This window comes from Podarcis vaucheri (assembly GCF_965113315.1).
Source record: "Podarcis vaucheri genome assembly, chromosome: 3".
Lineage (NCBI taxonomy): Eukaryota > Metazoa > Chordata > Lepidosauria > Squamata > Lacertidae > Podarcis > Podarcis vaucheri.
In genome coordinates this window covers 57,351,711-57,366,011 of record NC_138761.1, presented here as the reverse complement: position 1 = coordinate 57,366,011, position 14,301 = coordinate 57,351,711, and the positions used below count along the sequence as shown (strand labels likewise).

At 41.3% G+C, this 14,301-nt stretch overlaps 1 protein-coding gene across 3 annotated transcripts in view; it reads left to right on the top strand.

Moving 5' to 3' along the window:
• The window catches only part of SCAF8 (SR-related CTD associated factor 8), a 68,878-nt gene that overhangs the window by 50,615 nt on the left and 3,962 nt on the right, over window positions 1-14,301 (top strand). The window contains exon 21 of one of the 3 annotated variants that reach the window (XM_082215205.1): window positions 1,363-4,643. The exons of the other annotated variants lie outside the window; for them this stretch is intronic. The gene's annotated coding sequence lies outside the window, so the exon portion shown is untranslated. Of the gene's footprint in view, window positions 1-1,362; window positions 4,644-14,301 lie in introns of those variants that run through there. 3 annotated transcript variants of the gene reach the window in all.

Below are 14,301 nucleotides of genomic sequence, written 5' to 3'. Positions count from 1 at the left end.
CTTAATGGGACTAGCTGGTTAAAACCTCTAAATGGCTGACTTCTCATTCCACTTCCTCATTAAAAGGCTGCTGCACTAGCATTCCCAACAGTTTATTAATCTTTCACTTCACGTTCTTGAATTCAAGCCTCTTAGCACCCGTTCTTCAGCTGCAGCTGTTAGCCTTTCGAGGGCTAGAATCCCAATACTTAACCTTCTGTGGGATTAAGAACATAGGCTTCTTTTGTCATGTTGCACGAAATGAGACTGGAGAGGCCAGATACAATCATTCCTCAAGGTCTCATCCAGACCCCGATCTCTGGTACAAAGTGTTGCTCCCCTGAGGTCTCCAACAATATATAAATGGTTGGTAAGCGTTAATTGCAGTAGTTTAACATGGGGAAATCTCATTTCTCACATATTTCATCTACTTTACAGACTAGTAAAATGGAAAAACTGCAAGGGTGGCTTGATTAGAGCATCTGACTAGCTTTTTAACGGGAAAGAATTATTACTCTCTACACACACAGAGAGAGAGAGAGAGAGAGAGAGAGAGAGAGAGAGAGAGAGAGAGAGCAAATGACAAACTGCACTATTGATACTAGGATTTGGGATCTTTCTTTTTACTCCCCATCATCTTGCCAAGATTCTGAAGCATGCCACAATCAGAGAAGAGGAAGAAAAGAAAAACAGGAAGCAAGAAACAAATACTCTTCAGAAGCAGGACACCAGGAATGTCACGAGGCTCTGATGTCTGGGTCATCCAATACAGATTTGTAATGGTGGGACGGCTGCTATACACTCTACAGGTGGGGCCAGTTCAAAGTTGGCTGCTCTTCACAGCATTATCTAGACCCCATTGATGCTTAGGGCTGGGTATGAACAAAGTGCATACATTATGCCAGTACAATTTAATTGATTGATTGATTGATTGATTGATTCATTAACTATGTTTATGCCACTCAGTCATAGCAAAACCTCTTAAGCAGTTTACAAGAAATCTTACAATTGTCATTGAAAAGGACTCTTTGAGCCTTCATTATAGACAATTTGTGTTCTGGTATGACCCTGGGAGAGGCATACATAAGACCGAGGTGAAAGCATAATGCCCTCCACATGTTGGACTGCAGCTCACATTAGCCACAGCCAGCAAGGTTGATGATCAGGAATGATGCAAATTTCAGTCCAATCAATATCTGGAGGGAAGCCTGTCGTCTGCCACTGATGTAAAGGTTGCAACTGTCTCTGAATCAACAGATAGTTATGTTGTGTTGAAAATGACATTCAAAAGCAGCTGCAGTGGTTCTTTTGCAACTAATAAATTATTGGCCTTTAGAATATTTTAAAAGTCTGTATTTCTCACATACGATACTTTGCCTCCAGATTAACATCTGGATTCCCCCATGTGGATGCTATATTTAAGCCTCAGGGCCCTACAGTGGACCCTAGCCTAGAAGCATCAGAAAAGGGTATTTATTACCAGATTCATAACAATTTTACTCGTAGTTGTTATGACTGCGGCTATATCGATCCAGATTGAGAGCTGCTTAATATATGATGTGTGCCATGTGTGTGTTTTATCACAAGTATTCACTGCGAAGACCAAGAATCAACCATACATGCATTTTGCTCATATATGTTACACATATTTTGGAGGACACAAAATATGAAGTGGTACTATGTGTTGAGCAGTAAGTGAATATGTGGCACTGGTCAATTTATTTCATGCTCAACATGCTACTACAGATGTAAAAAGAAGCTTTCTGTTTCAAACTAAGTTGCACAATAAGATTCTATCTTGACTAACCTGTCACAAATGCATTTGGGCCTAAGATTTGTCATACAATGGACTTCAAACTCCTAAAAACCCAGTCAAAACCACTGGATTTAGGATGATTGGAGCTTCACAGCTGGGCTTCACTAGAAATCCCAGGTCTAGCATTGGGACCACATAGCTGTGCTTTGTGGTTCCCTAAGGCCTTGTAGCAGTACTTTGCCTTAGATCACAAACCCAGCAGCAGGTCTGGCCAAAATCAGTGTATTTCCTGGCCCCAGTCTAATCCACAAACTGTCAGGTTTTCACAGGGCTGAGCCAAGACATGTGGCATTTGTCCACATACAGATGCTGACTAGACTACAGCTGAATCTTACCTCAGCACTGGTGGCAGGATAGCTAGCATCCCTCACCATCACTGAGAAAGCAGGCCAGACTGAGCCCAGAAGAGGCTGTGTCACAACAAAGTGGGATTGCTGTCCCTCAACATCGAAGCAGCTGCCTGGGGTTATAGGAAATATGTGTGACGTGGCAAAAGAAGAAAGGAAACAAGAATGAGAAGAGCAGAGATTAAACAATGTAATCCAATGCATGGATGCTCAGAAGTATCAGTTTTACACACTTAATCTGAGAATAGGTACCACTGAACTCTGGGTAACTCATTTCTGAGTAGACATGCCCAGGATTCTGCTGCAAAAGGTGTATTTGAATGTAGCTTCAGTTCAAGAAACTGACTTTCGCTAAGTGCACTTAATAGATGCATGATGAAAAGGATGTGCCTGCAGTTAGAAAATGTTTTTTCAAAATTTAACTTATTTGAGGTTATCACATCTCAGTTATGTTGCGAATGCAGCCTTTTGCTACCCTGTACATTAAAAACCGCTTGAAACATACACTTTAGAACAAAGAGAGTCAATAATGTATTCTTGAGATGTTGTTGGACAAACTGAGTTGTTAATTTGTTGTTTATTTTGTTGTTAAGATGTTTACATGATTTTGTAATTTTTGCACATTGTTTTTCTCCATTTATTTTTATTACTTTGTTCCACAAATTAATATAGTCCCATCATGCCTGAATATTGGCTATCTTTGGCTGAGCCTGATACTAATCATAGTCTAACACCTAGAGGGCACCTGGTTGGCTGCACCTGTTTTAGAAGAAGTCATTAGTAGGAGACCCCAACATGACTCAGCATTAAGTCAAAACATTTAAATGCTCCTTTAATATGAAAGAGGTCTCGTATAAGAGGCCTCTGATTACAATTACGACAGCTCCCGTTGTCACAAAACATTCTGATACAAGTTGAGACATTTTCAGGATTTACAAATCTTATCTACCTCGTCTCATCTTCAAAGTGTTGAGATAACACAACTCAGATTCATTTCAGAACATGTCCCCCTTTTGCTGCAGGTATGAAGAAGACTGGATGCTCAGGCATCCCTGGCTCATGAGAACATCCTTGGCAGTGTTAGCCAAGCGACTCTCTCCGTATCAGTCTTCCCACCTGCAATTTGTAGATAATAATACTGGCCTATCTTAAAGAGCGACTGTAAAGATTGCTGAAATGTCTTGAACTTTATTTATTTTTTAAAGTGTTTATTTGTGTTTTTGATTTCTCACCCACCCTTTACCGCAGATGTGGAGAATCTTTGGCCCTCCAGAGGTCACTGAAATAAGCTCTCATCCCTGGCCATTGGCTGTGCCTGCTGGGACTGATGGGAGCAACATCTGGAGCACCACAGCTTTTCTACACCTATGGGACCACATAAGGTCCCAAGGCAGATTACAACTGTAAACTATGTGATTATAAAGCGGGGTGGGAACAACCATAAAACACGGAGAGGGTAAAAACACCTAAAACAATTCAGTATATAAAAATAGTTCCAGTACAGATGCAGACTGGGATGAAATAATTTTTGAAAAAGAGAGGTCTTCAGTAGGAACCAAAAGGACAGCGGACATGGCACCTAACATGCAATAGGAGGATATGCCGAAGAACTGTTGACACCACACTAATGGCCCAATTCCTGTAGTGCATCACATGATAGCATGTTCAAGAGGTCCTCTTTTGCAGAGCACATTGATCAATTGGGTATATAAAAAGGGATACAATATTTCAGCATCTCCCCAACAGCCAATGAGCATTCCATGACCACTGAGTGTGCTCAGGCTTCACGATGGGGGAGGGTTCTCCCCTTAGAAGGCAATTTTTCTAAACTTTTTGTACTTCTACGAGCTTTGTTGCCCCCTGCCCCTAGTGATGTCTCCCACTTGTGATTGGTGCCTTTTTCTTACATAAGCAATGGCACTCAAAAGCTGAACGTTGGGAATAGTCCCTATAAGGGAGGGTCGTCTTCTGACTTTAGTGTGATTTGGATGGTATTTTAGTGTAAAAGTGATGAAGACTGAAGACGGCCCAATGGTTGCCTAGTCTAGCTACCAGCTGTGAAACCTTCCTCACTTTATTCTGTATAGATACCACACAATTGAGAGTTTAATGTGCCATCAGCAAGAGGATTTAGGTATCTGGTCTAACAACTTGCCTTTCTTCCACCTGTATGCTATGAAGCATCATTATATTTATTTTGGTTTAGGGTTGGGAATGTAGGTTTTGATTAGCCATTCAGGCAGGACCCTAGAGACCTATTCCCAATGCAATTTAGAACAATTCACAGTTGACCTAGAGGAGGTTCATAGCTTCTGAGACAGGATGAAGTGGGACTATGAGAGTTCTTTTGAATCTGTGTACATTTTTAAAAGGCATCATACATTGAATCGATATGCCATCTGCTTTCATTTTACATCAACACTGAAATTGTATTATTGAACTTTGTAAAACCTATGTATGATAGATGGTGCGTAAAAATAAAGTTTGAATTGCGTACACCAGTGTATTGTCTCAATAAAACTGGACTTCAAATGTTGGAACAAATCATCTTTTCTTTTGTACGGTGTATGAACACCATTTCAACTTTTGCACTTTAGAAATCCCGCTCTTAACACAAGAGACAAGACAGTATCTGACAATTTTACCTAATCCTACTAATACTTATTTGGAAGCAAGTTTGCAGAACAAAGTGGGACTTGAGTAAATATGTATAAATGCACACATCCTATTGATGAAACATCCTATTGATGTTTCTGAGATGTGTTCCCAAATGCATGTTCTAAGGATACTTACCCTTATACATGCTTATTCATAAATACTCTGTGTTCAGTGACACTTATCAAAGAGGCTAAATATGGATAGGGTTGCAGGCCCAATGTAACAGTCTTGGCCCAAGCTTTATTTACCAGTACAGAAGTGCTTTGATTGAGGCCAGCAAGCAGCTACATCAATACAATAATATATATATTATAATATGATGTTATAGCAGTATTCAGTGATACTGCACCAGAACTTCAGGCAGCTAAGATAGTATAAATATTATGACTGATGTGTTATTCAACATGCATTACCACCCAAAATTCAGTAAAATGTTATTATTACGGATCAGACTGGAATAGATACTAAGTTCCTATTCAAATATTTAGGATGGGGGGGGCACCAGCCTAGCCCCCTATGGGCACTGTGGCACCTGTGAAGGCCTTCATTGGCATGCCTGATTAGGAACCAGAGACTTGGACCTTTCATTTATTTTTTAATAAAAAGTAAGGCTCTAGCCATCTTCTGTTTTTCTTCTGAGTGGTTTTTGGGACAAGCTATCCTGGCTGCCCCCGCTTGTCAGTGTTTGTGGCCAAACAGCAGAGCTGTGGTTGATAAGTGAGTTGCCAGGAGATCAGGCAATAGGGGTCCCTGGGGTTGCACAGAGCTGCTGTTTCTCCCTCTCTTTTAGTGCACTTTCCCTGCCTCTGTCTTATTGCCTAGCTCTTGGAAGCTTCATAGTTTGCCCTTCCCTTTTCCCAGCAACCAGGATGCATCTTTTCTATGGAGGGTTAATCTGAGATCAGGTACTCCCTAGAAGTTGTTTTATGCAAACACTACTACACAATACGTGTGAGTAGATGCTAAAGAATATGCCTTGTCCCCAAAGGGCAAATGTGAAAGCATTGCAAAGAAGCCTAAGCATATATCCTGCTCTGCAGGAAATAAAGACTAGGCAGTTGTTAAGATTTCACTGTACAATGGTCTACATGTGTACTCAGAAGTAAGTCTCCTTGTGTTTAATGTGGCTTACTTTCAGGTAAGTGGGTACAGGATAGCAGCCTAGGTTTTAGCATTGAGGGGAAACAGGGCTCTTATGCCTTTAACAGCTGTCTGGCAGGAATAAATCCAACATGTTAAACCTTTTATAGTATGGAAACAGTTATGGGAAAAGTTTCACTAGGACTACCACTAGTTTTATGTAATGCCATGCTTTCCAGAGCAATCTATTTGTGTTCTGCCAATGCCCCATGGCAGCCAATTTGTGACTGGTGCCCCCATCACACTGTCAAAATTCAAAATGTCCCCACTAGTTCTAAAAGGTTGCCAACCCTAATTTAGTCTGATCGTTCCTAGAATAGTAGTAGTAGTAGTACAGTGGTACCTCGGGTTACATGTGCTTCAGGTTACATATACTTCAGGTTACAGACTCCACTAACCCAGAAATATTACCTCGGGTTAAGAACTTTGCTTCAGGATGAGAACAGAAATCGCGCAGCAGTGGCACGGTGGCAGCAGGAGGCCCCATTAACTAAAGTGGTGCTTCAGGTTAAGAGCAGTTTCAGGTTAAGAACGGACCTCCAGAACGAATTAAGTACTTAACCCGAGGTACCACTGTATTTCAATTTCTATCCTGTCCTTCCTCTTGAAGGAGCCCAGGGCTGCAAACCCATCAATATAAAAACATTTTAAAAGCATTCTAAACCCAGTCTAAGTCATCCTCCCAGCCAGTGATTTGCCAGGAGCAGTATCTCTCAGGGAAAATAAAGAATGGTTTGCCTAAGAATGTGGGCGGAGCAAGATATTCTTGTACGTCATGAAATCAGAAGCAGTTTGCAAGTATCTCTTGCAGTTGGAAGAGAAACATATGACGTATATAACCTGTCATAATCTTCACTCACCCTGGTAATAATAATAATAATAATAATAATAATAATAATAATAATAATTTATTTATACCCCGCCCATCTGGCTGGGCCTCCCCAGCCACTCTGGGCGGCCTCCATAAAAACCAAAAATACAATAAAATATCACACGTTAAAAACTTCCCTGAACAGGGCTGCCTTAAGATGTCTCCTGAATGTCAGGTAGTTGTTTATCACTTTGACATCTGCTGGAAGGGTGTTCCACAGGGCGGGCGCCACTACCGAGAAGGCCCTCTGCCTGGTTCCCTGTAGCTTTGCTTCTCGCAATGAGGGAACCGCCAGAAGGCCCTCGGCGCTGGACCTCAGCGTCCAGGCAGAATGATGGGGGTGGAGACGCTCCTTCAGGTATACTGGACCGAGGCCGTTTAGGGCTTTAAAGGTCAGCACCAACACTTCGAATTGTGCTCGGAAACGTACTGGTTATCTGAATCCATGATTGCTTCAGTAGTGTAAGGTTTGACTTCAACTTCTTGCAACCGTCCATGATGATAGTTCAATCTTCTGCATCAGCATTACCAGAAAGGTACCAGCCTGAAGGAAATGCCTGATAATAATTGATGAGAAAAACAAAGTCAGTGCTGGCTGCCCTGCTTGCTAGCACACTCATTCATTCATTTATTTTTCATTTCTTATCGACTTCCTTCCATCATGGAATCCAAGATCGTTTACATGTGGCTCCCAGCTGGTCACTAATCCTAGCACTGGCTAGTCCGAGACCTGCTTAGTTTCAGGAAGTTGCTTTCAAATCATACCCTTTAAACCACACTCTGTGACTACATTCTTCCTTAGAAGAACTTGCTAGTGTAGAAAGTCCATAGGACCCTGTCTAATGGCATCAGAGAAAACCCCATCCCTTCAGAGGAAGATGTAATTGGTCTGGTGTGGAGCAGGTGTGCCAGAGCTCTTTCCCTTGACTATAAATTATTTGAAATGTTTGGAATCAAGTTAGTTGCATCTGCCACATAGTTTTTCTGTCATCATTTGTGGGTTGGTTGGTTGATTGCCTGTCCTTTGTCCTGATTAGAGCACAAGGCAGCTAACAACGATGCTGAAAGCCATAAAAATGTAACAAAATAGTAAGGCAGCAGTTAGAATTACAACAAATTCATGCCAGATATAAAAATAGCAACATGAAACAAAATATTCTCTCAGAAGTGCTGGATGGTTAGTCACCAAATACCTGATGAAATAGAAGTATTTTAAGATGGCACCAAATCACCACCACTAGTGTGGGGAGTTCTGTAGAGGTGGGGCTGTCACAGAAAAGGCCCTGTTCCATGTCACCATCTGACATTCCTCAGGTCCTCCCTCCCTGAAGTTTGTTTTTTCCCCCTTAGTTCACCCAACGTTATGTCTGAGCACATTCCCAGAATGTTCTCCGTAATACTCTCTGCTGTTAGTGCAGTATGTTGGTGTGGTTTAATCTGCAAATTAATTTAGAATGCATATTAATTTAGAAGTAGTCCTATGGCCACTTACTTGAGCGCAAGCTCCATTGAACTCAATTGGGCTTACTTCTGAGTATGCACACATGCAAAAAAAGTAATTCAAAGGTGGAATTGATGTCCGGAGGAAATTTCCAAAAGGTGGCACTTTGTCCTGGATCTTAGGCTAGTCAATTGAAAAATTGTGGTTTTGGGGAGGCTGTCCTGGTTTTTGCTTTTTGAAACATGGTAACCCATGGCTAAAGGTTTGCCTGTTTCTGAGTTTCAAAGTTTGTTGTAGCCATTCTTCATTATTTTAAAAAAGAAGCAAATTTACCTCAAAGTAACTGATGCCATGCAGAGACTCATGAGGTATTTAAGCATGTAGTAAAGTAATTTTACCCTTTAATATTCCAGCCAATATCAGAAACAAAAATATGTGGGTGAATATTTTCATATGTAAAAAGTAGTGGCATTAGCTGGCAGGAGCAGGGGAGGGTTTGATTCTTCTAATTAAATCTTTGACTATTTTCTAAATTTATTAAAACATCATCTTGCTGCCTTTTCATCATAATGAAATTCAGAGCAGCTGACCCAAATTATAAAACAATTAGAGCTGTTTTCTAAAATAAGCAGTATTTAAATTTTGTTAAATAAAAATAAAACAAAAAGAGTGAACCCAAATCAAAACACAGATATAATTACAGAAGGAACGATAAAGTGTGCGACCAGAAATTAATCAAACCTGGGATATATTGTCAGCTTTATAGTGGCCTGACCTCTTACCTTGTTTGACAATGGCTAATATTAAGGATATTAATAGTTTACACTGGTAGTCAATCAGCTTTGTTCCCAGGAACTCCTGGAAGCTTAGTGTGATTCTTTGGTTTGAAAACAAGTGCCTTAGAAAGAATAGAGATGAAGTTTATAATGGAATGTTTTCTTCGTAAGTTGTATATTTGTTAAGGGTAGTAAAATGCTTTTTCTTTGTGAGAATACAAGTACAGTGGTACCTTGGAGTTGAACGCATTAGTTGTTGAACCTTTTGGCTCCCGAATGGCGCAAACATGGAAGTGGGTGTTCTGGTTTGCGAACGTTTTTTGGAAGCTGAATGTCCTATGCGGCTTCTGCAGCTTCCAATTGACTGCAGGAAGCTACAGCAGCCAATCAGAAGCTGTGTTTTGGTTTTTGCACTGTTTCGGGAGTTGAAGGACTCCTGGAACGGATTAAATTCGAAAACCAAGGTACCACTGTAACACCAGATAAGCAACCCTACAAGATCGCCGGAGCTCTTTCCTTTTGACTTGGTTTTATTTTTCTCCCTGTACTATTTCTCTTAATAACATCCCTCGGGATTAAATTTAACAAGCTCGCTATTCATTCTTTGAATAAGTACTTTGCTTTCATTAAAACTTACCTGTCAGCAATTAATCAGACATCTCCCAACACTTGAGGTTTCTGGGAGGGAGAGACTTACGTCCTGCACTTACGCCTTCAGCTGCAGTTAAGACCTGCTAAGTTCCCTCTTAGTCATTTCCTTTCTAATAAAAAGAGTCTTTCCTTATTTGAAAATCATTGCATTCCACCAATGACTCTCATTGGAGGTTTCTCCACCACTTCCAGGTCTGCTGTTAACTTTAAGATGGCACAGTTGTTATAATCCTAATAATGTCGTTTTCTTTATATTGTTGTCGATATTTCTGACAGCACAGATTCAGTATTGGAGGCCCCGAAGCAGTTGAAATCTTCGGGGAGGTGGGGAGGGCCTTCACAAATTATCTTTTACCAACCAATAATTTTCATAAACCAAATCAATATTATTTTGATCTGTTGTCACAGGGCCCCTTAAAGGTGTGGGGCCCATTGGCTGGTGCCTACTTGGTAATCCGGCACTGTACAGATTGTAATTATGACAAATACGAGTAAGATTATTTCATTGACAATGACCACTATAGAGTTTCATATAACAGCTAGGAAAGTTTCATTTACTGTTTCTGAGATTTTTGGCAAAAACATTTCTCCCAACTGTTGTGAGGTGCAGCCCATCACTTGCCAGAAGTCCATCTTCAAGAAACTGCAGTGCGTGATCTAAGAATCCAAACCGTTCCTGTTTACACCATTTGCGAAGCCAGCTGTTCACTTCCACTATTTTTCCCTCTCTCCCTGGGCCACGTCGTTCAACTGGGAGGACAGATGAGATGACAATTTGTGCATTTAATTGCTTCAATTTCCTGCCCAGAGGCTCGTAGTCTCTTTTGATCTTCTGGAGGCTATTGCTTGCAGTGTCATTGGTTCCCACATGAACCAAGAGGAAGGGGTATTTGTCAGTGGGTTTTATGATTCCTTGCAGTCGTTCAGTTACATCTTGGATCTTAGCCCCGGGGAGACAGCATGCCTCCCGAGACATCTTGTCAGGCCCACAGATCACTGCTTCTGTTCCCCTCAGTAGGGAATCCCCTATTACCACTACACGCCTCCTCTTAGGTTTGGTCAGGGTTCTTCCGTGAGCTGTCCGTTCCAAGGTCGCCTGCACATTCCCTGAGGAGTGACTTTGCTGCTCGTCTTCATATACCTGATCGACTGTAATGAGGGAGAGATCCTCAAATGGAGTCTGTTCTTTGTCTTCCATGCTAGGGGAGAGGACTTCAAAGCAATTGTGTATTTCTAAACAATCAGAGCGAACCCTGGGCCTCCTACTTCTTTGAGTCACGTTTCTCCATATATCTGGCACCTGTGTTGGTGAACTAGCCTCCTTCTCAGGGGTGTCCCCTCTCTCCTCCTTGGTGGAGACGGTGTGCTCTGTTGCTTCCAAGAAGAGCTCCAGCTCTCTAATTCTTTGGAGCGTAGCTACAGGTTCCTCCAGTTGCTGGACTTTGTCTTCTAAGAGGGCAATCAACATACAATTGCTGCAGGTAAAGCTGCCTGCAACCTTTGGCAAGATGGCAAACACTGTGCAGGAACCGCAGGCGACTGCAGCTGTTCCCTCACCCTCCATCTTGAAAACGTGTCGTTGGGGGTGGCTACAGTGGTCCTCCATCTTTGCACAGGGAGAGCAGCTAATCAGCCACAAAGAAACACACACACAAGAAAACTCTTTTGCTCCCTCTTCAGCTGCTGCCCGGCAAGCTCTGATATAATATAATAAGCATAATAATATATAAATAAGCATACAATTTGCAAGTACTAATATTTGGGGATGTATAAGTAGCAACCCTAATTGACATCCCCTGAGGATACAGACTTTACATATTCCACGTACAGTGAAAAAAGCTAGATGGTACGCATTTTGTTACTTTTTGAAGATGTGAATAGATTCACACATCCATCTCTTTCCAATGTTGGATTCAGACAGTGGCTTGTCTACAGAGGAAAACATACATGCTACAATTTTATACTGGACTCTCCTAACACATTTTTCTTTTGACACGTTAAGACCATCATTTTTAATTCTACACTGGAAAAGGACCAGATTATATCACTTCTATTTTCAGCAGCAGAAAATACATGGAAACCAATTTGAAGTAGCTCCGGCAAAGCACCTTTTGTATTCCGTTTAGAATCCTCTCACCATTGTTTTCATAGGAGGAGGGAGCCTGTCACAAAATTACAGTCATCACATCTATACCCTCCTGTCAAGATATACCCCAAGGGTCTGTACTCCTACACTGAACTTTATTTTGCCATGCTGCAGCAACCTTGATGGAGACTGCCTGGAAAACTAACCATTTCCATTGGATTAGGCAGGATATAAATGTATTAAGTAAATACAGACTAATCTGAGTGTAAAGCAGAGAACGTAAGTGATCTTTACCTGCAGGAAATAGTTCCAGAAAGTTACTACAGTGGTACCTTGGGTTACAGACGCTTCAGGTTACAGACTCTGCTAGCTCAGAAATAGTACCTCAGGTTAAGAACTTTGCTTCAGGATGAGAACAGAAATTGCATGGTGGCGGCATGGCGGTGGTGGGAGGCCCCATTAGCTAAAGTGGTACCTCAGGTTAAGAATAGTTTCAGGTTAAGAACGGACCTCCAGAACGAATTAAGTTCTTAATTCGAGGTACCACTGTACTTCAGTTCTTCCTAGCCCTGAACATGCAAATCCTATTTACAAAGTTATTTCCACCCATCATGCCACTTTTAATTGCAGCCACCCTTGCACCTCAAGGGGAATAGAGAAATATTTTCTGTAGGCCGCAGAATGAACCAATAGAATCCACAAAATGTTTTACATTTTTACATTGGATAATTTTCTACCCAAGACATCACTTACCTAGGCTTCCTTCTGAGTAGGCATATAGGACTGCAGCTATGTTAACAGGCCCATTGTAGCGCTTGATTCAGTTAAGTTAATGTTCTTAAACCTAAATAGCATATGCCATCAACTCGTAGATTTGTAGATGCTCCACCTCAGGCAGTGATCCTAACCAGAGGACAGGATTCCAGCCCAAGGTTGAAGGGGGGGGTGTCACTAGACACAGGTGTTAGAACCATAACATCACATGCCACCAATCCCAATTCATGATCCAGCAAGCAAGCCATGGTTAACAACCATCTGGTTCCATCAAGGCAAGAAGCAAATCAATATTGAGTCTTAAGTAGGACTGCAGCTTCCTTTGAGCAGCTAGGTCCATCCTTTATGGGCTGTGCTTCTACCCATGTCTGCTTTAGGAGCCTTTGACTCTGATGGCATGGGGAGTTTGGAGTTCTGCTATGGACGCTGATCTGGTCCTTTGAATCTGAGGGAGGTAATTTGAATTTTTCAAACATTACAAGCTTGACATTACAAGCTCCTCTGGTGCTGAAAGTCCTAAGCAGGACAGGAAATCAAATACTGGTTCTGAGGGGGAAATCTCCTTGCAGTCTAAGATCTCCGCTTATCAGTGACCTTTTCCTCTTATAATAGCCCTAAATAATGACAGTGGAGCTTAATCTTATTTATTCCAAATTGAGCTTTCCTTTGTTAGAGCATGATCTAGCACAATACTCCTTTCTCTCCTCCTAACTGTGCTCTGGTGATATAATTGTGAAGCTCCAAAATGATATTGTCATTGTTATTGTTACTGTTACAGTGGTACCTTGGTTTAAGAACAGCTTAGTTTATGAACAACTTGGATTAAGAATGCTGCAAACCCGGAAGTAGGTGTTTTGGTTGGTGAACTTTGCCTTGGAAGCAGAACGTGTTCCGCTTCCTGTTGAGTGTAAATTGAGTCCCCCCGCTGCTATGGAAAAGAACACTTTGGTTTAAGAACGGACTTCCAGAACAGATTAAGTTCGTAAACCAAGGTACCACTGTATTATTAAACCACCCTTCACACTAAATTCCCAGGGCAAGTTGCAATATTAAAACACAATATTAAAAACAGTTTAAAACAACTTGAGGTGGGTCCCAGAAATACACCTCAAGTTTCCAAAGCTAGGGTAAATGAGTGCCTATTTGGTAGGTCCAGGGTCATACAGTGGCATTGGAGCAATTGCCACAGGCACCCCCAACTCTTAACAGTGATTATATATTAACTCTTAACATGTAACATATATACTTAAAAATGAACCCACCATTAAAGCAATTCTCTGCTTATCATTGCTAGGCTCCCTCCGCCAAAATAATCTTCATAATCTTCTGGAAGGTATGCAAGGCCACACCCTGCAGAGCCTCTGGAGGGAGTGAGATAATTAAAAAAAAAAATAGCGTAACAATTGTCTCTCTACAACATGCCCTCACTTTTTGATCTTACTACAAGATGAGCGTCATCAAGAATCTGCCTGCATCTTACCACAGAGATCATTACAACAAGGGAAGAGCTACTCATGTTGGTCCTCAAGGATTTATATATATATCCTGTGTATAAATCCAGCATCTTTAATTATGCCCAGAAGGATACAATGGTGTATTGTTCTCCTATGTAAGGATGTACACCACTGGGTTCTGCAGCAGATGTATCCTTCCAAGAACTATCAAAGAGCATTTTAGTAGCTAAGCTTTTAGTAGTTACTAATTGTCAATTGTTGATACAGGTTCGGTGGTATTTAGAAGAAGCATCAACCTTTTTCTTTTA